The sequence below is a fragment of the Falco cherrug genome, chromosome 15, assembly GCF_023634085.1.
Source record: "Falco cherrug isolate bFalChe1 chromosome 15, bFalChe1.pri, whole genome shotgun sequence".
Classification (NCBI taxonomy): domain Eukaryota; kingdom Metazoa; phylum Chordata; class Aves; order Falconiformes; family Falconidae; genus Falco; species Falco cherrug.
Genome location: NC_073711.1, coordinates 20,670,381 through 20,697,056, shown reverse-complemented (window position 1 = coordinate 20,697,056; position 26,676 = coordinate 20,670,381).

The following is a 26,676-nucleotide window of genomic DNA, read 5'->3' as shown; positions in this document are numbered from 1 at the left end:
CTCTTCCTTATCTCTCTTCCAACAAACATTATGCCACAGAGAAAAGACTGCTAATAGAATAGTTTTAGAGAAAGCAGGTAGAGGCTTTCTTTGGGACTATATCACTACCATATAAAATGGACTTTTCATGAAGTATGAAAGAAAGAGTGACACATATTCAGTCCTCTTTTTTTTTTTTTTTCTAAGTTATGAAAACACATGTGTAACATTCCTGAGGACGATGGCAGAGAATCAGAGCTTTCCAAAATGCCTCAGTCTGCTGCTTGATCTATTTGTATTTCACCCGAAGGAAGAAATAATTAGAAGATTGACAAAAAAAGTTATGGAATTCATTTAGTGCTAAATCATGCAGAGTTCTCAGGATGGTTAAAATCTCTGCTGAACCAGTAACGTAACATGGGATCACTTGAAAGATATGTTTTACAAGGTACAAAAGAAGATCCTAAACCAGCCTATGCCATGATTGAAGGCTGGGAGTGGAAGGGAATTTGAGTCTAGCACGTATAGTCTTTGGACTTTCAATACAAGCTTTTATGGGCAATAGAGACTAATAAAATTGCAATAAATATGAATTAAAATAGGAAAAATGCACAGAATCCAGTGCATTAATCAAAACAAAGCAGCTGAGAATCATCTTACTCTCAGACAGGATGGGATACAGAGAATGAGAGTGAATTCCATCACTTACAGTACTAGCTAACACTTAGTTGTACTGATAGAATTGGCTTTCAAGGTGCTGTAGAAGCAATGGTGCCTTTTTACCCCCTCTCCTCATGCAGTGACCCCTAAGAAGTCTGACTTTAATCCATTGATATGTGAGAGGGAATTTTTTCAAATTAAGAACAAGAAGCGGCCATGCTTCTCATAATCTAACCACATTAGGAAAAATTCTAAGACCTCATACCAGAATGAATCATCTACTAGCAATTTTTTTCTCTTTTCCATTCTTATTTTAAATTTTCAGATGACATCATGTCAGCACTTTATACTATGTTCTACTTCATGTTCTTGGTCAGTTATAAACCAGTACTTTACATTTCTCTTTATGATGATATTTCAGTGAATTTAGATTACTTCTATCCATATTATTTTTTCAATGAAATGAGGGTAGATGGAGCTGGAGATAGAAAAGGGGAATGGGACTAGATCTCAAAGGACGGACTTGATCCATTCCCACTGTATTAAACAGGCTTTGCTACTGAATTAATTAAGAGGCTTTGAATATGGGGAAAGGGTTGCCTTGCAGTCTACTAGGAAAGCTTCTCCCCATCTATTTTTTTTTATTATTTCACTTCTCGTGTGTATTTAAAGAGAGTTAAAAATTCTATGCATTTAGAAAAAGAATGAAAAGTCTAATACTAACTGTACTTGTTACCTGTTGCAATTGATTGTATGTAATTGCTGAAACCATTATCTTTTTTGCTGATATTATCTGTTAAATTCTGGCACAAAACAAAGTAAATGAAATGTATCTTTTTTGTTTCTGTTTCATGAGAAATCCAAAGGAAACAAGTTAATTTCCCCCCCGCCCCCGTGAATTTTCCTAAGTACCTGAAAATATTTATTTCAGTAACTCAGAGTTTGAAATTGAATTAATTCCCTGACGAAATGGAAGAGGCTTATTTTTTCTCCTGAGTGTGCTAATGTTTTCAGGGAATACACCCTTTTCTCCTTTTAAGATCTGAATGCATTCTGGCATGCCTTTGCAGGTCTTACTTGGAATCATATAGTGACAAGACTATGCAATGGTGAAATGGTAGGAGCCCATGGGCACAGACACCTGGACCTCATAGAATAAGTGGGTTGGACACAATCATGCCATGCGGCAGATATGATCTGTAAGTTATTTGGTGGACCATTTAAATTTAATAACACTTCAATGGAAAAGTCTTCCTGTATTACACTTCTAAAAAATTGGCATTGTCCACCAAATGTGGTTTTTATTTACAGGCTAAAAATAGTTGGGTTTATAAACATGATGGCTGCCTATTTGACTTAAGTGTTTTGTTTATTACTGTTATCTTTTAGGAACTTTAAGATTTGTAGCTTAAATTGTTTGTTAGCTTGTCAGAAAGAACTCAATTCCATTTCACTGTCTCTATTTTATGATATCCATAGCCCTCTTATTTGACACTCTTTAATGTTATTTCCAGTGTTAGCTGGTGCCTGTAACTAGCAACAATGAAAATCAGTAAATGTCTCATGCATTCAGGACAGCTGAGGCTATTAATGTTGGCCATTTACTTCTAAAGAACAAAACTGTTTGAACTACTTAGAAATTGGTAATTTAAACAAACGTATGCAACAAAGATACTAATTCTAATATTTACTTCAGGAATAAACTGTTTATTACACAAAATCACTGATTCACTTACAGATATTAATATATAACGGCCAACCCCCCAGTCCACGAAACACTTGCCATTTCTATTTGGGCTATCACTAGTAGCATCAGGATTAAAAAAGGGGAAAGAAAGACCTCAACTAAATCAACCCTTCTCCTTTATTTCAGGAATGGCAGGAGTGAAATATTTATTAGCCGACTGTATAGATTTTGCACCTTATAGCCTGTACATGCTAACTCAGAACACCTGGGCCACATCACGATCTGCCTTTCAAGTTGCAACATCAAATGCACTGCTGCTCCACTCCCTGGGCAAACTCTAGCAGGACATCAGATTATGGATGTTAAAAGCTCTCATTTTTACACAAGAAACCTAGTAGTGGTACTTATTAACAGAGAAACTATTTTGACTCTTTATATGGTTGAAGCTTGAAAACATTATCCCTGCGAGGGACATATAAATGGAAATTAGATGCTGCTTTTGCCCAGAAAGCAAGCAGCTATCAGCACCATCGAATGTTTGCTTTTCCTTTTCTTTTTAATTCTTTGGAACAAAAAGGCCAGCTGGCATTATTTCCATTTCTATTGTTTTCTCAAGATTTAAAGAGTAAGCCAAACTCACAATTACCATATATCTAGATGGCAGACAGTCGGTGTGTAATAGATAAATCTACCCAGCATTGATGATTAGCCTTCAGCTTTGAGAAGATATCCTGCTAGTATTGCACTCATAATTTAATTTAAAATATATCGTATGAAAATTAAATGCACCTCTCAAACCTGCTGTTATTCTTCACTTTATTAACTTTTTTTCTCTCTAGGTGTGATTACACTCGTTGTAGTAACTGTGGTCTGCCATTTATAACTTTCCGTGTCTTTTGTGTCCAGTGAACTCGAAATAGCTCAGCCCAGTTCATCTGACCTGATGGAGAGGTGCCTTTAATATAATCAGAGGCTAACAGAGAGCATTAAATATTATTTTGAGTCAGAAAACAGAGAAGTCTGCAGTAAATGCAAGCTGGTATAGTTCAGGCTTGATTTACTGTTCATGTAAATAGGTTCAATCATGTCTTCAAAGACTGAATAATTTGCAAGGAAACTAATGCTCCAGTAGAATTTGTAAATTTTGGGAACGGTACTGTCTTACCATTCTGATTCATCCTCATAGGTCTCAGGGTCCCGTGCCATGTGAAAACTACGCAGGGACTGGTAAAGCGTCCAGCTCTTACACAGAAACTGTCTCAAATTCCATAGAAGAGGGGGGAAAAGTCCCAACTCATGCCCTAACTTCCAAGCTCCTACCTGTAGCACCCTGTCCTCAGGAACAGTACCCACAGAAGCAGTGCTTATAAATTTCACAGATGCCAGGACTGGCTGCTTTATTGCTCCAAACCCCTAACAGTCAGTGGTAAGAGAACAAAAATTTAAGTTCTTCTGAAACAAAGTACTTAATAGCAATGTTAAATTCTGCAGAATTAAAATGGTTGCTGAAATTTTTATGTTTCATGCTTTTCACTGGCAAACACCTGTACTTAACAAATAAATGCAGCTTGTTCAACTAACTTTAGAAAACAGTCTTTGAGGCAGACGCTTTTACCTTTGGATTAGAAGGCCTTAGAAAAGCAGGCTTTTAGTGGTAACTGCAGACCACAAATCAGTATGATTATCACAGTAACCCATTAACACCAATTCAGCAATTGTATCTTTGTTGCCAGCCTATAGGGCTACCTCTCCGCTGCAGATCTGACTTTTCTGTACTGACCGAAATGTATGTGGAAGTTGAGCTACGCTGCAAGTGCAATATGGTTAATATGTTTGCTATACCATTAATAATAGTAATGAAGAGGAATCCCATGAAGCATTTATATTTTAACATTATAATTCTCTTTGGGATTTAATGCAGAGGTTTACAAAACTAGAGCTAAGCATATATAAATGGAAAGGGAGTTCAGACTTGCTCACAACCAAAGATCTTCAAAGGATCTGGGGTTGCATCCCTTCACTTGAAGTAATGAAGGGGAAATCTGGAAACTACCATCTTGATAGAAAAATACATTGCTAGAAATCTTTCTCTTTTATATGTTTTTGTTAGTCATTGAGCAAATCAGTCTGCAGCTACTAAATTTCAAAAGTAGCCATTTGCTTTACAGAGTGACCACACTATGTGGATTCTAAGTATCAAGAATCTTTGTTCAAAGCAGTACAATTCCTAAAGAAAAAGCACTTTGTTGGTCATTACTGCAAAATTCTTTTCTCCAGTTGAAACCCGTGCCTGTTCACCTGGGAAGAATTTTAATACAGAAGCATTTTAAACGTTAACACCTACATAATAGCCTACAGAAAGTGCCTAATAAAGGCTGATTTACCACTGTATTTGATTAAGCGGTATCTCCATCTGCAGAAGGTAAATGGATTCTTAAATTACTAGGGATAATTAAAGCCCACAAACCTCGTAGACCCCTTGCATCAGTTCCTGTGCAATGGATAAGGCAGCAGCTCCACCCCGTCTTACTGTCTGCGTGTACCCTGAGTTATATAATGAATGCTGCCATATTATCTCTGAGTATGAAATTAAAGCCAATGCATCCGTTCAATCTCACAAGGTACCCTCCTTCCAAAGGCATTAGAAGAAGCTTAGTAAGTACTCTACGCTAGTGCTGACCTTGCGTGCAAAGCAAACATCTCTCCTTTTACTATGACCACTGAATCCACCTTGAAGAAGCGAACAAGCCCCAGAATACATGGCTGGATACATCTAAATCTGCACCGAAGGTCATGTCGTGACAGTTATCATGACGGTGGGAAAAAACTATTATATCAATATTTCAATCTTCTGAACTAACTAAATTCCAACATCTTAAAGAGTTACTGGTTCCCACATTTCACAGAAGAAGTTATCAAGACCTTCTTTAATTATTAAAATTGGAAAAGTAAACATGACTGTTGCTGTTTTCCCTCAAACTATCAGATATTTCTCTGCTTACACATAGTAGCAGTATTAGTAGCATACAGCTACACTGCAATTTAGACCTGACAGACGATTTGTAACTCACTCTCATAACTTGCGCAGAAGTTCTGGTCTTTGAAATGACTCCAAAAAAGGAGACAATAGAAATTCATAACAGAAGGATAACAATCAAAAGAGGTTGGGGGTTTTGGATTATATTTTTCATTAAATGGCTAAAACACTTAACAGCCCAAATGCTCCAGTATAGCTAAGCTGAGCTGAAATTTTAGCAGATGAATACTTTGAACTCAGCCAAACAAGGTTATTCAAAGTAATTTCACCTAAAAATTAAGCAAAGTTTAGCAGGTACAAGTATAATTGCTAGATCTTTATTGAAAAAAACAATTTTATTTAAAATGGACACACCATCCTAAATTCAGTATTTCTGTATTAACGATACAGAGAAGCTGATTTTTAGATAGAATCACACTAACATACAGATTGTATTTTGATAGCACATTTTCCAACTCCACTTAAAACAAAGAAGGCAAGAAGAGATTTGAGGAATTTTGAATCCCGCTTTGCATGCATTAGTCAGTCTTCTAGAAAGACAAAGTGAGAAAAAAAGGGGCTATAAAATGTTTTCTTTTTTGATAATGGGAGAAAATTGTCCAGATTCCAATTTTGTTGTTGACTTTGCTGATAAGAAATCTGCTGTTAATGAAACCTTTGATGATAAATAATTTAACAGCAAAAAAAAGTGATTCATTGTCTTTTAATTTAATGCCAAAATTTACCCTTTTTGCTGGTATTTTATAAAAAAAGTCTGTTTCCCTTGAAAAGCCCCTAGGCAATAGTTTTAAAGTCTACAGAAAATAGAGAAAGGAAAAGGAAAAGATTTGGCAGGATACTAATATGAAAAAAAAAAATAAATTAGAAGGTTTAAGCCAAAAGACCTTAACAATAAATATCTATCAAATGTTTATTATCTTTAGAAATGCTGTGTTAACACACTATGGGCAAACAAGGTATTGCAGTGGCACTTACAGGTAACTCCACAGCTGTTACAACTATGGCACAAACTTTGCTAGATTTGGTTCCACAAAAATATTCCACTGCTGAAACATACCTGAGTATTATTGCAGTTCTAGAGACATGTAAAACTAAAAAGCAAGGCACTGGGTGCATTTCATTTAATTGAAATGGAGCAACTGAGTTAGAACCTCCTGGTCCTTAAAGGACAGTAGCAAAGACAAGCACATCTAGACTTAATTTTATGATTCTAAGGGTCTCCTGGATATGTGTGTCTTCGTTCATTGACTGTTCAGGAGACCTATAACAGTTAAACACCTAAGTTAGACACCCCAGCTCAGTATTGAAAAGTTAATTTGGGCCAAAGCAGTTTAGAGATCATCTTTACAACATGACAACTGCAACAGAATTGCGAACAGGACCTCCTCGAGATTCTTGTCAGAAAGCACAGAATCACAAAATCATTTAGGTTGGAAAAACCCTTCAAGATCATCAAACCATTCTATGATTCTTTGATTCCCTAAGGTCACATCTAGGGAATGAAGTTCCATGGAGGTGAATCTGTGAGAAAGCACTATGTACAGCACAAACAATTCAGCGTGTCCCTTCCTAACTCACCCTCGACTGCTGTGACGTGCCACCCCACGCTAGGGCTCCTGGTTCTGTCCGCCCCCCCGGCAGCCAGGCGCCTGCCCCCGTGTCCCCCACGCAGCACGGTCCCTGCCGCTGCGGCGCCGAGCCAGGGCTGCTGCTGGGTGAGCTCAGCCGAACCACACCGAGATGCTTACCCCGCGCTAAATCAGCTCAGGCTGGCTGATGTGCTCCACACTGTTTAGCTCTGTGGAAAACAATCCATCCAAAAAGAATTCGGTGCACATCTAGGTGGACAAAATCTATTCCATTTTGTGGGGGAATTTTCACAGTATATTTCTTCCAAGCAAATCTGATCAACAACTTTTGCCTGCATGAATACATTTTAGAAAAATAAAATAAATCTGAAGAACGATTGGCATATAAGCAGAAATATAAGGAACATGACAAATGAAGAATGTGTTGGAAACAGGTTAGTTTGGGTCTCAGTATTTCATGTCAAGGATTTAGAATAACTGATATATTTTTTTTTAATTATTGTTTTATGTAGTACCATCACGTGAGTCTTAACTCCAGAATGAGTGAATAATTAAAAAAAGCAAACCAAACACCACCACCACCACCACCACCACATCATATGTAGCTTAGCAGGAAAGGCAAAAATAACCACATTACTTTTTTGGTTTTGTTTTCTCTAGGCCAAGTGTTCTAGTGTTATGATTGAGGAATCCAACAGCTGTAACAGAAATTATGCAAAAAGGAAAAAACAAATTTCAGCAGATTTTAGATCGGAATAGACATTTAACTGCTATGTTCCCCAGCACTGAATGAATGGTGTTCTGAGGGTGGCAAACAAAATTAAGGTTTGAGGTACAACATGTAACATCACTACAATGTACAGTGATTCCAGACCTACTACACAGCAGAACTGCTACTGAAAGGAATTCCCGGTGCTTAGTCAAAACATTACTTAATGGACAGTCAAAGCTGCCTGAGAATCTTCAGTGTCCTGACTTGATATACATTTTCCCAAATAATTTCATTAATTTGGTAAACGATGCTATCACCTTATAGTTTACATATAATACATTTTACTTAATAATAAAAAAAAACAAACAAAAAACCAACAACCAACCCTGGGAGTTACTATGACAAGTACAACATAATTTGAAGGGGTTTATACCACTCAGGCACATTAAAGGAGAAACACACTCCTCAAGTCACATATGTTCTATTGTAAACTTTCAATTTTGCTCCAACAGATGGGATGGCTGAATTACAATGGAAACATTTATGTGTGAGGGAAACTGCAATTTCTTCTTCAGTCCATGTTTTATTTGTCATAGTAATTGATGCTGGATCTTTTGACAACAAACAACTTTTTAGCTTGTAGAATTTTCTTGTACTATGCTAGTAACACTGATACTGCTCCTCATGCTATGGAATGCCTATAGAGAGAGAAGACAGTAGAAAATGTAGCGCATTAAATGAATGACCAACGCTATATGCTGACCATGAAATGCAACCTGACATATGTTTCACTCAGTTCTGAGTTATTTTAGACTCAGTATGCCAGTGTCCTTTGTTCAGCCTTGTGGACTGACCTTGTGACACTGCATGAAGCTTGCTAACCCCTCTCTATACTTTCTCAGAAAGTGGCTGAGCAAGTCCAAACACAGTATGTCACCTTGCCATGTTTTTGCAACAGAGAAAAACAGTCATCTTTTGCAAGGGAATTAAGAATTTGAACATGATATAATCTTGTGTCTGAGACTTCCTGTATTATTCCATTTGCAAGAAAATTAAGAACTTGAAAATGATATAATCTTTGTCCGAGACTTCCTGTATTATTTCATTTGCAAGATGACATCATGTCATCTTTAGCTAACATGGAAACATTTTTACATAAAACAGTTTCAGCCAGTTAACACTTTTCTGCGACTTGAGGTCCTGAGGATATTTAAAAATATTACCCCTCTAAACAGAAATTATTAATTTAAAGCATACATAACTTTAATACAGTATTTTTCTGTTTTTTAAGATCTTTTAATGACAAGCATTCAACATCCCTACCCTCCCTGAAAATTCAATGGATATTCCAACTTTGTACTAAACTGCCTCAGAAGTATAAAGTGCTGCCGATCATATAAATCAGCAAGAAGTGTTACATACAATTAGACATCAATCAGAACACGCTATAGCAATTAAATACACCAATACAGCATCTCTGGGAACTTGTATGTGCAAAACACTGCCATGTAAATGATGGCCTGATGTACTTCATTCATGTACCAATTTAATGTGTTAAAAAATAGCACAAGTTTTGAAGGACAGGCACAGAGGAAGATATAGCAAATAAGAGTTAAGTCGCTATTAACTGTATATGTATTGAACCATTAAGTTCACTTCTGGATAGAAATATAATTATCAGCACATATTCAAGCCAAGAGAGTAAGGGACATAAGGATGTTCTTTGCTAATGCCAACACAGATTACAGAAAACTACTACAAAAATGACCACGTGACTGAAAAAAAGCCCAAGGACACAATGATTTTCCAAGTTATGCAAAAAATGCTGGGGTTGGTCAAACCCTAGCTCAAGTCTAGCTCAGACACACACAACTTTGAGAATTATATTAATCTGGATAAATTACTTCTACCAAAATAATACAGGAAAAACATGACAGAACTTCAGCCGTGTCCATTCTGACCAAAAACACTTTTTCTCTTGAAAGTGTTTAAATATCTTTAAAACTATTATTTTTGAAAGTTCAGAAATAGCACTTGCACCATTTTATTGTTACACCAGGAACAAACCCAAGCATCTCCCTACTCTGTCTGATGAGTGCTATATAGATTCCAATCTTTACTTTTTAGTGCAGCCTACATTGCTTGGCAACTGTTTCAGTAAGAGTGACAAAGGTGAATGAATGGATAATTAAGATAATAACTCATGAAGGACCAGATTCTGTTTGTATTAAATTCAACAGCAAGCTTGGTTTATCAGATCATAAATAAAGGTACTCCCATTTAAAATTGGGAATACAACAATTATCAGTGGTAAACAAAGATACTCTGTTGTCATAAATTCTGGAAATCCAGTGATAACACAATGAAAAATTAATGCTATGACTGACACAGCTGAAAAGAAAAAGGATTTCTCAGCTGATTCAGTGAAGATTTAGGATCTCAAGTCTTTCCATTGCTTTAGCTAAATGCTTGGATATAAGAACATAGGAATCTATATTTGGATGGTAAGTTCTAAAATTGTACTAACATTATTTCAAATCTTGGGCTACCCATTAGTTAAAAATAGTGTAGATGTTACATCTCTAAGATCACAGATGCCTTGATTGTGCACATATTAGTCATTTTCCGTTTCCACAGAATTTGGGTATTCATCATAATTTTCCATTTAAGATGGAAAATTGCCTCTCAGGCCTAAAAAAGAAAATGCAGCTTCAAGTTTCCAAAAAAAGATACACTGCTTGAACTCCAAACCTAGAAACTAAGTTCTGGACTGGTTCCTAAGAGAGACCTGCGGGTGTGAGCGCCAGCGAGGGGGTACTTGCCCGCGCAGGGGCTGGCTGATGCGTCTGCCAGGGTGTCACACCTTGTCCCAGTAGTCCTGGGAGGCCATTTCACACGCCTGCGTCCCACAGCCAAAACCGCTTGTAGCATAATGCATTCTGAATAACTCAAAGTTAAGCTAACAGACTTGTTGATTTACTGTTTTACAGTAGTAAATCACTGTCAAACAATGAAGACACATTGATGGTTATAACTCTTTTCTCTGTTGACACATCAATCTGTCTGTCATCCAATTCAGAAAAGAATCCATTACATTAATATGTTTCCACAGGCAAATTGAGAAATTCTGATTTTAATCTAAACATGGTGATTATTTTTGTAAATATCAATTTTAGCTTGTTTAAATTTCTTCTTATAAGAAATGAAATTTTAGTTTAAGAAATGAAACAGAGCTGAAAAGAAGGAAGTATTAGGGCAGCTAAATTACTTTTTTTATTTTTTTTAAGTAATATTGCTTCTGGAGAAGGTAATACTGTATAAAACAGAAATGAAGCTGCTACAAATGTTGTCTTCCTCAAAACTACAGTATTCTCATTCAGGAGGATACAGATGCACGAGATATTTTAGGTATGTTAAAAATTCACAAGAGGCTTTCCTTTCATTCATCAAACAGAATTAGCTGATACATATTTTTTCAATCAGATACATACTAATGCTTCATCAAATAAATAACAACTCAAAAAGGCATAATTCTACTGAATCAATGCAGCTGCCCCTGTAGGCCCAGATGGAGATGAAAATCATAGAAGGCTGAGAGAGAGGATCCTTGAACTCATTTCCAACACCAAACACTGCACATTTTGCACAGAGGCTCTTTCTTTTCAGGTTCACACCTGCATTTGTGGAGGAATTTGATTCAGACAACCATCAGAACATGGGATGAATCTGAACTAGATCCATGAGAATTCAAGTTTTTGCATCTGCAGAAAAGAGTAAAGCATTTCATCGTATTTCATCTTCAAAATGGAGGTTTCTTCTGGTACAGACAAAATCACACCTAAACTACCTGAAATTAGGTTCTTTTTCTTCTGAAATTTTATTAATGATCTTTATATTTTCAGACTAATACTGCTTTCTGAAGATGATTTTAGTGCCCAGTCAGGTGTAACTCATTTAATCTCTGGTCCAGAAGTTCAAAAGTACTCTTCCCTAATTCAGTTCACATGGCTAGAACTTGAAAGTTACCTTAATGAGACTAATATAATTGTTTTCAGCTTTTTGAATATTTTCATTAATGACAAGGAAAAGCTTGGATTAGCAAAAATATCATGGACTAAAGGAGCAAAATAGAAATTATGTTTTTCAATAGACTGGATCACACAAATAACCTTTGCCATTACTATTTATGTACTTCAAGTGTGTCAAGAGAAGACAGCATTAACTTCTACCATGCCAGATATGTAGAAATGATAATTTCCTACCGATATTATTCTGTAGGCAGCTTCTCTGAAGCATTAGAAAGGTTATCTACCTTAAAAAAAAAAAAAAAAATCATGTGTCTTAGTATGTCAGTACTATGTTGGCCTCTGTGTTAGCATTTTTATGCAGTTGTGGAAGACCATGGTGAAAACACATGGCAATTTCTTATAGAAAAAAAAATGTATTACTGACTCGTATATCATTTACTGTGAAACTTTTCCAGATATCATAAAGGTCATGAAATTGTGATAGTTTCATATGAATGTTGGCAGATGTAATAATGTAAACTTCAAGGCTTGAGCAGGACAAAGAATTTATATTTGTCTGTAGGCCATGGTCTACAACTTATTTTCCTCGACATATACTTTTATCTTTATGCAAATAATTTTGAATTTCATGCTATTTATTTTTTGGGCTGTCTTATATCAGTTATATTTTAGATTACTACTCACTGCAAAATGCTTGCCATGAATATTTAGATACTATAGCTTCCATGGTATGCAACTGAGACAGAGAATGCATTTTTTTTTCTCTTTTAACCTAGAGGTGACCTGCCACTGGAATGCAGTTTCCTCTTTCATCATAGTTACTCCATAAAAACGCTAATAGCACTCTGTCATGCAACATTTAGACAAAACCCAAACAAACAAACAAAAAATCCCTCGCAGACTAGTAATTACATTATTACTCGGAAAACAAAGGGAATTTTCCTTTGTGGCTCAGATGTGGACACAAACGTAACAAATAATGAGAAAGAAATTTAGAGCATGTTTTTCCTGTGACACAGGCCTACAGCCTGCAGCCAAGCAATACTAGCATGAACCCGGGGACAAGTGACACAGCCCGGCAGACACTAGCTCGCCCACCAGAAGGGGCTGGCTGCAGCAATCTCCAACTAAAGGCATTTTTCAGATGCTTAAAGTTGCCTGCAAACGCTCAGTTTGGGCAAGAAATTGAAACAGGACAGAAAGTCTTAGGAACTCTTAAACTTGTTTCACTCCGTGCTCAAAATCTTTAAAAACCTGTTGGTAATTGTTTAGCAGTGCTAGGTGATGAGCGTGGCTGTTATCTGCCTCGCACCGGCGGTGTGCAGCGGAGGCTCTCTGTGCTGACAAACAGAACAGAAGCAGTAAGCAAGCTCTGATTCCAACGGTGACTACAAAAACACAGGCAGCGAGGGACGTGTAAGGAAATACCAAGGCACTATTAATCAGCGTGATAGGCAACAAGCACAGCACAGCAGGGGCTGTTTCCTTGAGAAGTCTCGAGGAGTTAACCCCGCGAGGTTTCCCATGCCATGTATCCTGGGGGATGCGCGGGCTTTTGGTCCCTAAATGCTGGCTAGGTAGGATGTTGGGAGGAAACAAAGAGGACTGGTCTTCAAAGGGAAATTACTAAAACCTACTGAAAATAATGGAGTGAGCTCAACTGCCATACAATTCCAGAAATGTATAGCCATGCTAACAAAATTAAACAGTTAAAAGTGGTTAGAGGGAGCAGATATATGACTCTATACACTCTATTAATTGGAATTTCTGCAAACCTGAAACAGAAAAAGTTATTCCTTTTGCAGTATTTCTTAACAATTATTTGGGAATTTCCAGCTCCCTGCAGGCTTAAAGAGGTATCAAGAGAAGCATAAAATTATTGAATTAGTTTTCAGATATGTTAAGCCTTTTGGCTCACATTAAATCAATGGCAAATGAGATATGCCACATCTCTAAAAAGCAGATCACTCATTCACAATCAAAATATGACTTCAAAATATCTGGTATAAGCTTTTTTAAAATTCAAAATGTATCAATAAATTCAAAAGTCTTTTGATGAAGATTTTCATTAGATAAAAAATTCCACATGACAGTTAAATATGAATACTACTGGAAAGGATAATGATTGCACACATAATTTTCAGATTCTTTTTTTTTTTTTGGCAAATAATACTAACTACCATAGGAACCACAAATAAATATATTATTTCTCAATTCATATAATTCTTTCCATTGAGAAAGGGAAAAATGGACTCTGTATATAATTATTACTCTATGTGTGTTCATGTTATGTTTCAATTTAAATTAAAACTTGCTTCAGGAGACTCTTCGGTAGTGAAACAAAACAAATGTTAGTGTTTCAGTTTTGCAGATATGATTTAGCATTCAAAAAGCACCTTTACAAACCAACTCATTCTGCTGCATTTTTTAACTTTTGTAAACAGATTGCAGAGAAGGAGCCAATGCAGATCTGGACATCTTGTATGTCATCAGGCACAGCTTTTGAGTTTTTTATTGCATAAGGGATGGATTTCTGACAACACATTTTAAAAATTGCTTCTTATCCAAAAAACGACAGGCAAGAAAATTACTCATGAAGAATAATCTTTGTTCAGTAAGTGTAGTCCCCCCACGTTCTTTGCATCGGCCGAGTAAGTTGGCTATGCGTGTGGAACACCATACGGATTGCAGGGGACAAAATCTACCCAAAACTGCGTGCCACAGGGTGTCTCCACAGCAGCTCGTGGCTTCTGCTCCAGTCCTTGGGCTTGGGAAGGAGCAGAGACATCTGAGTTTCCATAACCAGGGGTCTGTAACTACCAAATCTGTTTGGATAAGAATAAAGTCAGATCTTTTAGACACCTATCACTGGACGATGCAGTCTTGTGAAAAACTAAAAAATTTTTTTTTTTTTTTTCAATAATTATGACATATGGATTATGGTAGTTATATAGGGTTTTAAAAAAATATGTTAGTTTTTCAACAGCATTTATTAAAGAAAATCATGAGTAAGAGGGAAAGCTTTTTTAAAAATATCAACACTGTCTAAGGAGTGGGAAACATTTGGTAGGAGTAAGTGGTCAATGCTCATCATGGGAAAGAATGAACAGAGTATTTCAAGGTTTGGTGTTAAAGCATGTAAAATACATTACATTTATAAATGTAATAACACTTGTATGAAAAAAAATATATTTCCACTAGTTTTTATAGTATTTTCCTAACAAAAAGAAAATCCACTCAGAATTTGCACAACTCAAAATTAATTTCATCAGCTGTATCAAGGGAATTAAACTTCTCACTAGTCAGATCCAAAGCAGTTATATTCAGTGCACCAGTGTAACCAAGAAATAAACATTATTATAGAATGATGCAGGAGGAAGATGAAACTATAGTGCTGAAAAGTGGATGCTATTTCATTTAAAACTTCTGCTTCTATCTGTAGTAATGGTCTCAGTAAGATGATGTAAAAAATTTTAGGAGCAATTAAAAATTCTTACCTGAGGAGAATTTGAAAAGACTAGAAAGTGTACTTCATAAAGCTGTAAAGAAGGATACATCGTACAAAACTCATACTCATTAATGGTATGTATGGAATACGCAGAGCTGCTTCCTGTTCCAGGAGCACATCTGAAGAATATCCAAATACCAGGTTGCTCCTCTCCACTAAGCTTGTGGTCTTGCCTGCATCATCTGCACTACATATTTAGTATCTCTGCTTTATTCATGTAGATTGCCTAATCAGATATCCTGCTTCATTTCTCTTCTACATAAAACATATACTAAACCCCTTCAGCACTTCAAATTCTCTGCAAAACATTTTTTTGTGAACATGAATTAGCCACAGCCCAGTGACAGCTCCCATTTCTTCATGTATTCTCCTTTCCTTTTTATTGGTCTTTGACCCTGCAGAGGATCTACAGCTCCTGGGAACGTGCCAGTCTGCAGCTGCGTGCTTCAGCCTTCATCCATGGCCTCACAGCCCCAGCAACCCTCTCCTCCAGCAGCCGTCCTTCGTTCCCAAAACAGTAACACCATCTATGTAGTAACTCCTTTTCTTTAAATACTGCTAGTGCTACTAACCGCAACCCCTTAACTACTTTTTTATTTATAAACTTGCTGCCCTTCTCAGCATGTTGCAGTAGTGTAATTAACTTCCAGCAAACAGTCTTCTGACTTCATCTTACCACTTGCTTTTCAGCCTCCACATAGCCTTTAATCCGTCTAACAAATTAATGCGTATCTGATGGTCAGAAACCTAATCCTGGCCAAACCAGAGGTTCTTTCTGTTCTGATCTTTTATAAATTCTCTGTTTCTCTTCCCTTCACATCCTCTTGCACAACTGTTCCACATTTGTTCTTTGTATTACTTGACACTATTTCAACTATAGATATGGAGTCAAAAGTTTACCTATCTTCTAACTTTTAAAAAAATAAACATAATCTTTTAAATATAGTTGACTAGCAATCATCTAAATAGAACTTGAGTTATACAGTGGTGGGGAAAAATTTTCAATTCTTGTATGGTATCTATCACATCTATGCCAAACAGAAGAATCAGCTGAGCACAAAATGAACTTTTTGTTTTCCAACAAATGCTACTTAGCTTCAGATCAGGCCTATGAAATCTCTACTTTTCCCAGTCCAATGGGAAAAGTGGAAAATAGTACACAACAAAATAATAAAACCAGCCTGGTTTTACTTAAAAAATACCCTAACACTGTGTCAACATCCTTTTCCAGTGATTGATGGAGTAATATGGAAGTACACCAAAATACCAGTTTTGCTGTCATTTAGAAAACAAACATATTGAATTCAACCAAAGAAACAATTGTACAGATAAAAAATACACTGACAAGGCAAGAACACAGTACAGTACCAAAAAGTATGGAGAGGTACAGAGATAGCAGTGGCATTCTGTTAGCTGCCCAACTAATCAGCAACAAAGTGCTGACAGGCCCTAGTAATGCAGTGGAAAAATGCAGAAGTCAGAGCTGAAAATCCCACAGGGCCTTTTAGGCCCTCCCTTCGATGACTGTCTTGTTGATAAAGATGTACAAGCTCTCATGAACTAGGGACACATCTCAGGTCACAGCTTTTGCTGAGCGCAGATGCATCAAGGAGAAGAGCGTGCTGGCAGGGCCTCGGCAGGCAGGCAGGCTGCAGAAGCTGCAGGGACAAGCATCGTGCCCTGGACCGCTCCAGCTCCAACAAAGCGTGCACATCTGATGCACTGAGGAAGGGTCTTCAGGGGCTAAGGTGAGGGCTCCAGCAGGAACCTTCAGCAAAAGGAGTTCTTAATAAAGTAGCTGCTAGGAGCAGTGTGGATGTGACTATGACGAACCAAACCCAGAACAGTTTTCAGCATTTTTAAAGAAACTAACTGCTGAAATTTGTAATACGGATCTGATATGTTGCAGTAAGTCTTACTGACTTTTCAGCTACATTCCTACGAATAGGCCTTCCAATGCATAACTTTGGTTCAGAACTCCAGAAGCTATGTAAACAGAAGCATGAATTCTCAAAAGCTGCTATTAAAAACACTTGCATTAGTCACAGCCTGGACAAGCATGAGCAAACCTAGACAATGGTCATGGCTAAAGATGGCAATGGCTGATTTCGGTAATCATGTGGACTTTTCTGTTCTTGGAAACCATCCATATGATTTCATATAGTTTTCCCTAATTTTCTATGCTGTCACATTCTTATTTTATTCCTGCCAGGTCAGGAGGGTGTTTGAGCTCTTTCCTGATTAATTTCATGGTTAATGTTTGCTAAAGTTCCAAAATGAGCGCGCAGTGCTGTAGGACTATGAATCGTCCCATAGTGCTACAATGTTCTTGAACAGTTTTGTTACTGGAGAGAAGAATATTTAACCTAGAAGGAATAAGGTCTGTAAAGAGCACAACAGAATTATCAGCTCAAAGAAGTCTCTGGAAAAGAAAGGGAACAGTCCACTAACGCTGTTTGACTTGAATGATAGCATGAGTTCAGAGAGAGTTATGAAGCAAGGCAGGTTAAATCAGAACGAGATACTATTTTGAACAAAGGCAGAGGCGATATCAACTGTGAGAGGCTGACAGTGAAAAGGATCTTGTGCTGAGGACCCAGGTTGTCAGACTCCCAAGTTAGCTTAAAGGTCACCTCTGAAAGATAGCATTTCAAAGGGCAAATATTATAAGGTTGCCCTCTCTGCTCCTACAGCTGAATTAAGGCTCCAAGAGCTCGACTTTGAAGGATAGCACTCTAGAGTTTTCCCTGAACTGGCCCCTTCTCTTGCATCATTTTTCTATGTTAGAAGACAACACTTTATGTATGTGCTTCAAGATCAGCAATGCAAAGAGCAAGATTACATACAATGATAAAGAACATAAGCATTTATCATGATGACTATCTACTACAGAATACCAGATCGAGAAAACTAGGTGGATGAGGTTTTTTGTGTGATACTGGAAGAATCACTAAAAATGAGCTTGTCAAAACAGGGAGATTTTACATACCTGGGTGTGTTGTAAAAAAAATAAAACACAAATTGGCCTTCAAATTCTTACCATCAACAACAGCTTTTGCAGCTGAAGGAGATACTTCAAGAAAAGCTCTTACTGTTTGTAGAGAGAAACTTGCTGAGAACAGGAGAGTTTTGGGCAAGCTGAATGAGATGGGAAAGTTCAGACCCTTAAAAAGGAAAGGAAACCTGCAAAATAAAACCTGTGAATTTTAAGCAGGCAGATCAAATGATCAATGCACTAAATGTGAATTACTCGCTGATCTCACATTGAAGAGAAGCACACAGAAAGCAGAAGTGAGGTGAGATGGCTAAAGGAATGCATAAAAGACTAACATGGGATTAGTCTCAGGACACAGATGCAAGAAACATTATTCAAGCAACACAGAAGTCATGCTGTAAGCACATCAGCAGTAGGAAAAATGCGGTTCAGTAGTTCAATATTCAATGGCATTATCAACAAATGACAACGTGCAGGATAAAGTTTTCAACACATGTGCAGCTACCTTCACACAAAGGTCAAACATGTAGGTGACTATCACAAATATTAACAAGAAAGAGGTGAAATCTCAGCTTAGAATAGAGAAATAACAGGTCAGAAAGCACTCCTTGAGCTAGACCTTTTCAAATTACCGGGACCTTCTAATCTGCCAGCTGGTTAACTGGATAACAGAATCTCAGGACAAGTAATGTTATCTTAGAGGACTGAAAAAGGACGAAGTACTGAAAACTTGACAATCAGCAATTACTGCCTAGAAACCAACAGGAAATGGGAAGTGAAGCTGGGAATTATAGGCAGATTCACTCTGTGATACATAATTAAAGACATTACTTGTAAATACTGGTAATAAGGAAATAAGCGGCAACAAACATTACTTTGTGAAACCAGCGTGAAGCAAATCCGCTTAATTTCATTTTATATAGCAATTCTTTACCACATATGACTTTAAAAAAATTAAGAAAATAATAAAAAAAATCTTGGAAGGCTCTAACTTTAAGAGATTTGCAAAAATTCTTGGTTTTCTAAAGAAGAATCTTCAGAAAATTAAATGCTGTCTTAAGAAAATGGAAGTGTTTTAGCTGAACATTAGAGACACCTATCTATAGGATGTGGCAGGCACCTGCGGGCAAGCGACTCCACATGGGAAAACAACAACATTGTGCAGAGATGTTTAATGGTCTTGAAGAAAGTGTCTTGACTTTTAAACATTTGCTTTTACCATAAGACAAGATGCCTCCTTTAGGATTCAAGACCATATCATTCTAGAAGTTTTTTAGCATAAATGTAGATTTATTTTTACATTGAAAAGCGACAAAATAAAAATGACATTGCACTGTCAGAAAATTGTCCTCTTAGTCCAAAACATTTTTCTAATTGTAAAGTCATCTTCTGACATCGATATAATTCCAAGATATTTCTAATTTACTTTTACTAGAGATGTTAAAAAGGAAAAAAAAAAAAAAAGTAAACAGAGGAAGATCCAGGTCCAGCACAATGTTTTATGGTAAGCACATCTGTGTTAAGTGAGCAGAGCAAGTGATCGGGAGATCACATAGGTGTCCCTATCCAAGGCAAACCCCTTCCCTACTCCAAACACCCCGTGAATCTCCTGATCGCTGTCTATTTCTTCTTTTCACAGTTTGATCACAAATTCCATTCTGCCCTTTGATAATTCTCTTAATTCTTTTTCTAAAGAAAACATATTTTTCTTAAACACCTCCTGCCTTGCAGTAATCATCTGGCTTCATATTTCTCATCTTTCTGTGCGATCTAGAAGTGTGCTTAGTCTGCAAAAGTAGCGTGGGGAGATTTTTAATTCCCTTTTGAAATACCTGGCACTCAGCATCATAAAGTGAAAGAAACTGAATTCTGTGGAATATCATTTAGTTTTGATACAATTTACTCTACATTGTACACTAACTCTAAATTGAAAATCAGTGTTTGATCCAAGACCTCTTTTCCAGAAAAGATAAACTGCAGACAAGATATCCTCTTTCTACGTTTTCTCACAAGTGTAGTCACTGATACCAGAATATTTGTCTGCCCCAATCTTAGGATATAAATGGCTTTGTTATTAACCCTCAGAGTTTCTGACCTTGCCACTTTTGTGAAATAATAGCATAAGCTAGTGGAATTTTCTTTCAAATGAAATGTTTACTCTATAAACCTGTAACTGCTATATTGCATTATATTTTTATGTTTATTGTTATGAAATGATGTTATTTGTAAGTATAATTCTGTAATAAAAAGAAAACAAGGATTTATGCTGAAAGAGAATGAAATTTCAGAACATGCTATAAAATTAATCTAATACTGGAAAATCATAAAAAAGTGCAATTACTCTATTTACAGGTGAAAAGGAAAAACAATTGCATACATAAAAAATATAAGCTTTATTGTTATAGTAGGAAGCTTATGAATATCAAAATGAGTGAAATCCTCTTACAAACAAAAGGGTTAATCTTAATTGTGCGTAAGTTTTGACTATAACACAGACTTTATTTTAATGCTATAAAACCTTTTTCTTTACTCAAAAGTACCTTTGCATAATGAATGTTGTAGCTATTGCGGAAGTTGCCTGAGTCTTTTCCCATAAATCACACTGCAGTCAACCACAGCTCCTTTTGTTTTGCAAAGCTGATGCTCAGTCCTCTTTGATGCCATTCTGAAAGTACCAATTGGTACTGATGAAAGAAGCAGACTTTAAAAATTACCTAGTAAATATATTTACAGCCTTCAGAAGTATTAAAGGAGGATGCAATAAAGATACTTTGGTATGAGGATGGTTGGAACCACAGAATATTACACATTAAGGATGGAAGGGAGAAGGAGCAATTATGATACTGATTTATCATATGGTACCTGCTAACACATCTGGGGAGCTCATGGATTAAAGACTACCTTTTGAACAGTTTAAAAGAATGTAAAAAATACAGTCCACAAGAAACATTAACATTTATTTTTCTAGCAATACTTTCAGTTTTGGGCATTTCCTTCTTAGAGGAACTACTTTGGGAAAGTTTCAAGGAAACATTTGTTGCAACCCACTAGACAATCAATAAAAACCACCTGTGATTTTACACCACTGACCTCGAAGGACAAAGAAAATGCCTCCATGGGACACAATATTCATAATCAAGGGAACAGACAAATTTGAAAAGATCTGAAAGCCAAGTGACATGCTCATACAAAGTTAACTACCGAGTCACATCCTGTCTCACTCGAGTGTACTTCCACGGCATAAAGTAAAGAGAAAAACCCTCAAACTATATGTGGCTCCTCAAATTTACTCCCATGCTTATGTATCGTATAAGGAAAAAAAAGTTCTCTGCCTAACTTCTTAAGGCTGGGTACCTACATCCAAAATACTAACCAGCCACTGATGATGCTTAGAACAACAAAAGTGGCTGTTGTTATAGCCAAGGAATTTACTTGTAACTGAAGACCATTTGAATTTACTTGTAACTGAAGACAGTTCATTCACCAAAGTCAAACACTATATCCTCCTTTTGGAATTTTACTGTGCATAAAGATAAGAAGGAACCATATTGAGTCAAAGCAAAATGGAAAAAAGCCTGTGGAAAGAGCTACTTCCTGAACTATAGTAATTAAAAGCCTTGACATATCTATGAAAGAAGGGAATGGATAATCTTTATTATACTGTAAGCAAGGCAAATGGCAGATTGATATCCCTTGGCACAGGAATACGCTACTAAATATTTGAAGACAAGCTGTGACTTCAAATACCACATCCAACTGCAACTTTAATTTTTTTTTTTGCAGAAAAAGCAACTCATGCTGAGGAAGATATGGCTTATTTGAAACTTATTTACTGTCATAACAGATGGTGAAGACTAGAGAGAATATAAATGAAAAATATGGGGGCCCAATAAATGTCAAGGCTCCCAACTTGGTTTGTAAAATCAAAAGAAAAAAAAGAAAGAAGCTATATCTATGCAAGATACAAAAACTTAACAGAATAGATTAGCTTTTTAACATCTTGGAAATAACCATTTTTCTGCCCACACAATGTGAGATTAAAAATTGTACTGATGTTACAGTCACGGCCATCCTTAAAAAGTTATACAGCATTATCTATACAGATTTTCCATTATTCAAAGCTCCTTTCCAGGTATTTATGCTGAAACCTCTGGTGAGACATGAAAATTTTACCAGTTACGTGTAGGATGGTCAAGATAGTTCCCTGTGAACCCATGTGGCAGGGTAGGTTTGCTGGCCGTGGTTGTAAGACTAGGAGCCCCAGCCTGAGGAAGCAGGTCAGAGCTACAGCCAGAGCTACAGATCCAGGGCCTTCTCTTGACTGGGAATTTTCAAGTCTGGGATTCTCATTTGTAAACAAAACAAAATTTTGAAATAACAAAATCTTCTGCAAAGCAGTTTTATTCTTAATGCTCAGCCCTCCAACAATCACCTCAACCTCTCAACTTCAGAAAGAACTGAGGCCTCTTAGGACTCTCTAAAAAACGTTTAGCATCCTATAAAATTGTACTTCAGATCCTCTTTGCATGAAAGGATGCTTGCATGAGGCATCCTTCCTTATTTTCTGAGGTATGCAGGTGAAATAGGAACCACAGAAGAATGAACCATATCCATTCACTTATGAAGGGAAACTGCATTTGCATTGTTACTGGGGCCATTATCTTGGCAATGCTTTTGATACAAAAAGCAAAGAAAATCAAGCGGAACTAAGACAAAGTGAAAATTATATTCACAAAAATCTGAAACAAATTGTCAATGTAAATTACATAACGAAGCTGAACAAGTATACCACATTGGAAAGCGGAGTTTTCAGTTATCCTGTGCAATGTATTAACACTCTAGTTCACATCAGAGTACAAAGCCAGCAAAAAAATGAAGACATTCTATATTTAGCTTCTCTGTTGCTGTTTTGGATCACCTAGATGACTAGAACATACACCACTTTAACGCAATATCTCATTTGCTAAAACACTTCACAGCTAATTTTACTTTAAATTTAGTAATGAATTTCAGAACGAGGTAAGAAATGTATTATTAAATACCTTATAATGGCACAAAGAAAAATAAAGCTATGAGTATATTTTTATACAGTATTTCTTAATGAAAAACAAGGAAACAAACAGAAAGTATTTCAGTTTTTCATGCTGCTACCTTTTATGTTTTCTGTGCATTGTATTTGATTGCTGTCCTCTTGATTATATTCTCTGAAATACTTGTTTGAAGTAAGATACTTTATTTTAATAAGTGGAACAAAGCTTTGAATAGCTTGGTTCAAAAAACAGTTTTAAATGAAAGGAGCTGTTGCTAAGCACAGGGATCTTTGCCAAATACTTTTAAAATGGTTTATTGTGCCCTAGCAATCCTGAGATTAAAAACATCTCTTGAATTACAATGACACATCAAAAAATAAAATTAATGTGGGGGTTTTCATTACAAGAACTGAGCCTCTGTGTGTTATTCTTTCCATTAGATAAGAAAGAAACATACTGTGGTACATTGTTTTTGCTGTCAGAGTGAGCTTTTAGGCAAATATACAATATCACACTATATCCCTCACGGATTCAATCACGTACTGTACAAGATCTTCTATTAATTTAACTTAATGCTGTGGATTTAAGGGATAGACTGTATATTTTCACATATTTTTCTGTACCGGGGATGAGTTATTTTTAGACTCCATAAGTCTTCATCAGAATTAGAAGATTGCATTGCCTCATATGACTACAATATGAATAATAGTATTGCCTCACTCTGTAACGAACATTTACTTTTCAACAGTTCTTGCAGCAGTTACAGGACAATTGTTTTGCTAGGCTCTTACATTGCAACACTGCGGAGCATATAGATCTCATTGTCAATGAGAAACCTGAATGCAGGGAGCTAGACATTTTAAAGAAAAACAAAATCAATAGCATTTCCTAGCTAATAAAGATGTCTAAACCAGTACTCTTAACAGCATTGGCCTCCTAGTACACAAATTATGATTTAGAATAGGGAAAAAGGAAGCAGCGAAGACAAGAGAGAAAAGAGCTGCTAACTGATTTTAAACCAAACTTCATTTCCATCTCCTGAACTCCTGTTTTAGTTTGTATCTGGGGGGCTGTGAATATATGACAAACCAAGGACATAGCTCCGGGTAGCTCAAGCTGGGTATGAAAGCAGGGGCATGCAGATTGCTGGGATTTTTCTTGAAATCACTAACTACCGTGTTTTGCCCAACATTTCGTAAGATACCAGTGAAAGACAGCACATGTACCTTGCCAGATAACATATGTACATTGGTACAGTATAGCTTTAGCTCACAGGTTTTATTTGTCAACATACTTTCCTGCTTTATTTCACAAGGACAAACAAAAATTATTCTGCCTGTTAGAGATAACAGCAAATTAAAACAAAACACATTTTACATATTAAAACTGAGCAAAATCTGAACTACTTAAATGGGCACACATAAAAACAGTAATGACTGGAACAAGCAGGTCAAATTACATTTGTCTTGTTACATACATAACATCTCAAGTTACTCAAATAACAAATGAAAACATGTCTAATTCAAAAGTCTAATTCAAAAGAACTGCCATGGAATCCTAGTGTGTATCTCACACTTTCATGGATAATCCACTATAAATGTATCTATTTGGGTATTTATTAACCCCAGAACATTTCTCGCTCAAAGAATTTCTGTATCACCTTTCTGTATCACTTGCAGATGATACCTTTCCTCCACAGAAATGTCACTGTGTGTTGTAAATTATTCAGAATAATCTTCTACAATTAAATTTGCCTATAGTCTAGTACAATGGATCCTCCTTACAAAAAAAGAGGGAAAACAAAAAAAAAGGAATTTCATATTAATATTGCCAAAGCTAGCACTGCACAAACTATGCAACAACTGACATGGATCGGCATCTCTTTGTGCCTGAAACTTGCAGAAGGTTGTTTCACACTCCCAAAGGCCTACTCACAGGACTTCACTTAAAGTGCATGCCTTTTTAAAAGGAGATATTGAAGACATTGCACGATGGTCAAGCTGAGAAATACCTGTAAATCTGTATTTTTAAGATGCCATATATTTGAACTAGAGACAGTCTATAGATAGCTTAACTTTCCTTCTTCAGGAGATCCCTGCTGAATCCACTCATACACATAATCGGGGTAATCAGGATTCTCATTGCCTTCAGTCATAGAGGACTAGGACCCCATTCTTCAATTCGTCAAGCCCACTCATCTCAGGGGGAGTCCAAAGGCAATGAATGCCACTAGGAAAAATATTCCTAAAACAGCCCCATTTGATTCCTTGCTCCGATAGGAAATAAGAAATAAAACACTTTAAAAATGAATCAGATGCCTTCAACCTTTGCTGAAAGAAGGCCATCACAGTTTATAGTGCTGAAAAGGTGAAAAAAAAATATAAAAAAAAGATGAAAACTATTACAAACCTTTACACGCCTCTTTGGGAAATATGTACTTTTCTGTTTTTCTTGGATAATGCTACATAACTCCAGATTTCTACAACACAAGGAGAATACGCAGTCCAACATAAAATGTTTGTCCACTAGGAAAAGCATTTATTGGCCTCAGAAGCCAGATATCACCAACACCAAAATGCACCTTTATTTGGAGAAAGATGAAATGAATCATCATGACATTCTAACCTGCAAGAAGATGCCTTTTCCATTTCCAGTCTATTCAATAACACCCATTAAGAGAAGGAAATTGTGGAAGTTTTGAACATTGGCACTGGAACTCACAGACTATGGCAACTTTGTTTATTCCTATTTAGTTCTGTGGATTCTTTTTGTTCAGTATGAGAGACATGCCATATACAGTAAGTCCAAGCTAATAATTTTCTCATTTCGTAAAAACCTTAACTATGTTAACAATTAAGGCATTTTTTCATCATACTGATTTAAAAAGGAGTTGACAGAACTGCATAACCAGTAATTCTCATGATCAACTTTCCAATATTCTCTACAGCATGAGATTAATTTTTGTGTTTGAATCTTCTTATGACAAGGAGCAGACTGTAATCTTTCCAGGTATGAAAAGATACCTCAAGTTTATAAATAAAAGATTGTCTATATGGAAATAAGTATTTTGAACAAATTGTGCAAGTGTTAAACATACCAGAAAAAAATCCGAGGCACCAAAGAAAGTGACTCTATGCTAGCAATGGCTTAATAAGAGCAAATTGTCCGTTGGTTACTCAAGATACATACTTCTAAACCAAAAGCAAAGCTTTTGGGGAAAAACTTATAAAAATGGAAAACAGTGGAGTTAACTGCTGAGATTAATTGTCAGGAGGAGATTTCTGTATAAATTGTCCTTACTTCAGACAACATTGGTTTTATTTTATCTCCTCAAGTAGCATGATAGCTTCTTACTAGAGTACTTGGCTTAGAGCGTATTTTTTAAATTAAATTTCAGTTATAATAAACTCTTGCATAGATTAAAGCAAAGTATTATAGTGGTACTTTGTAA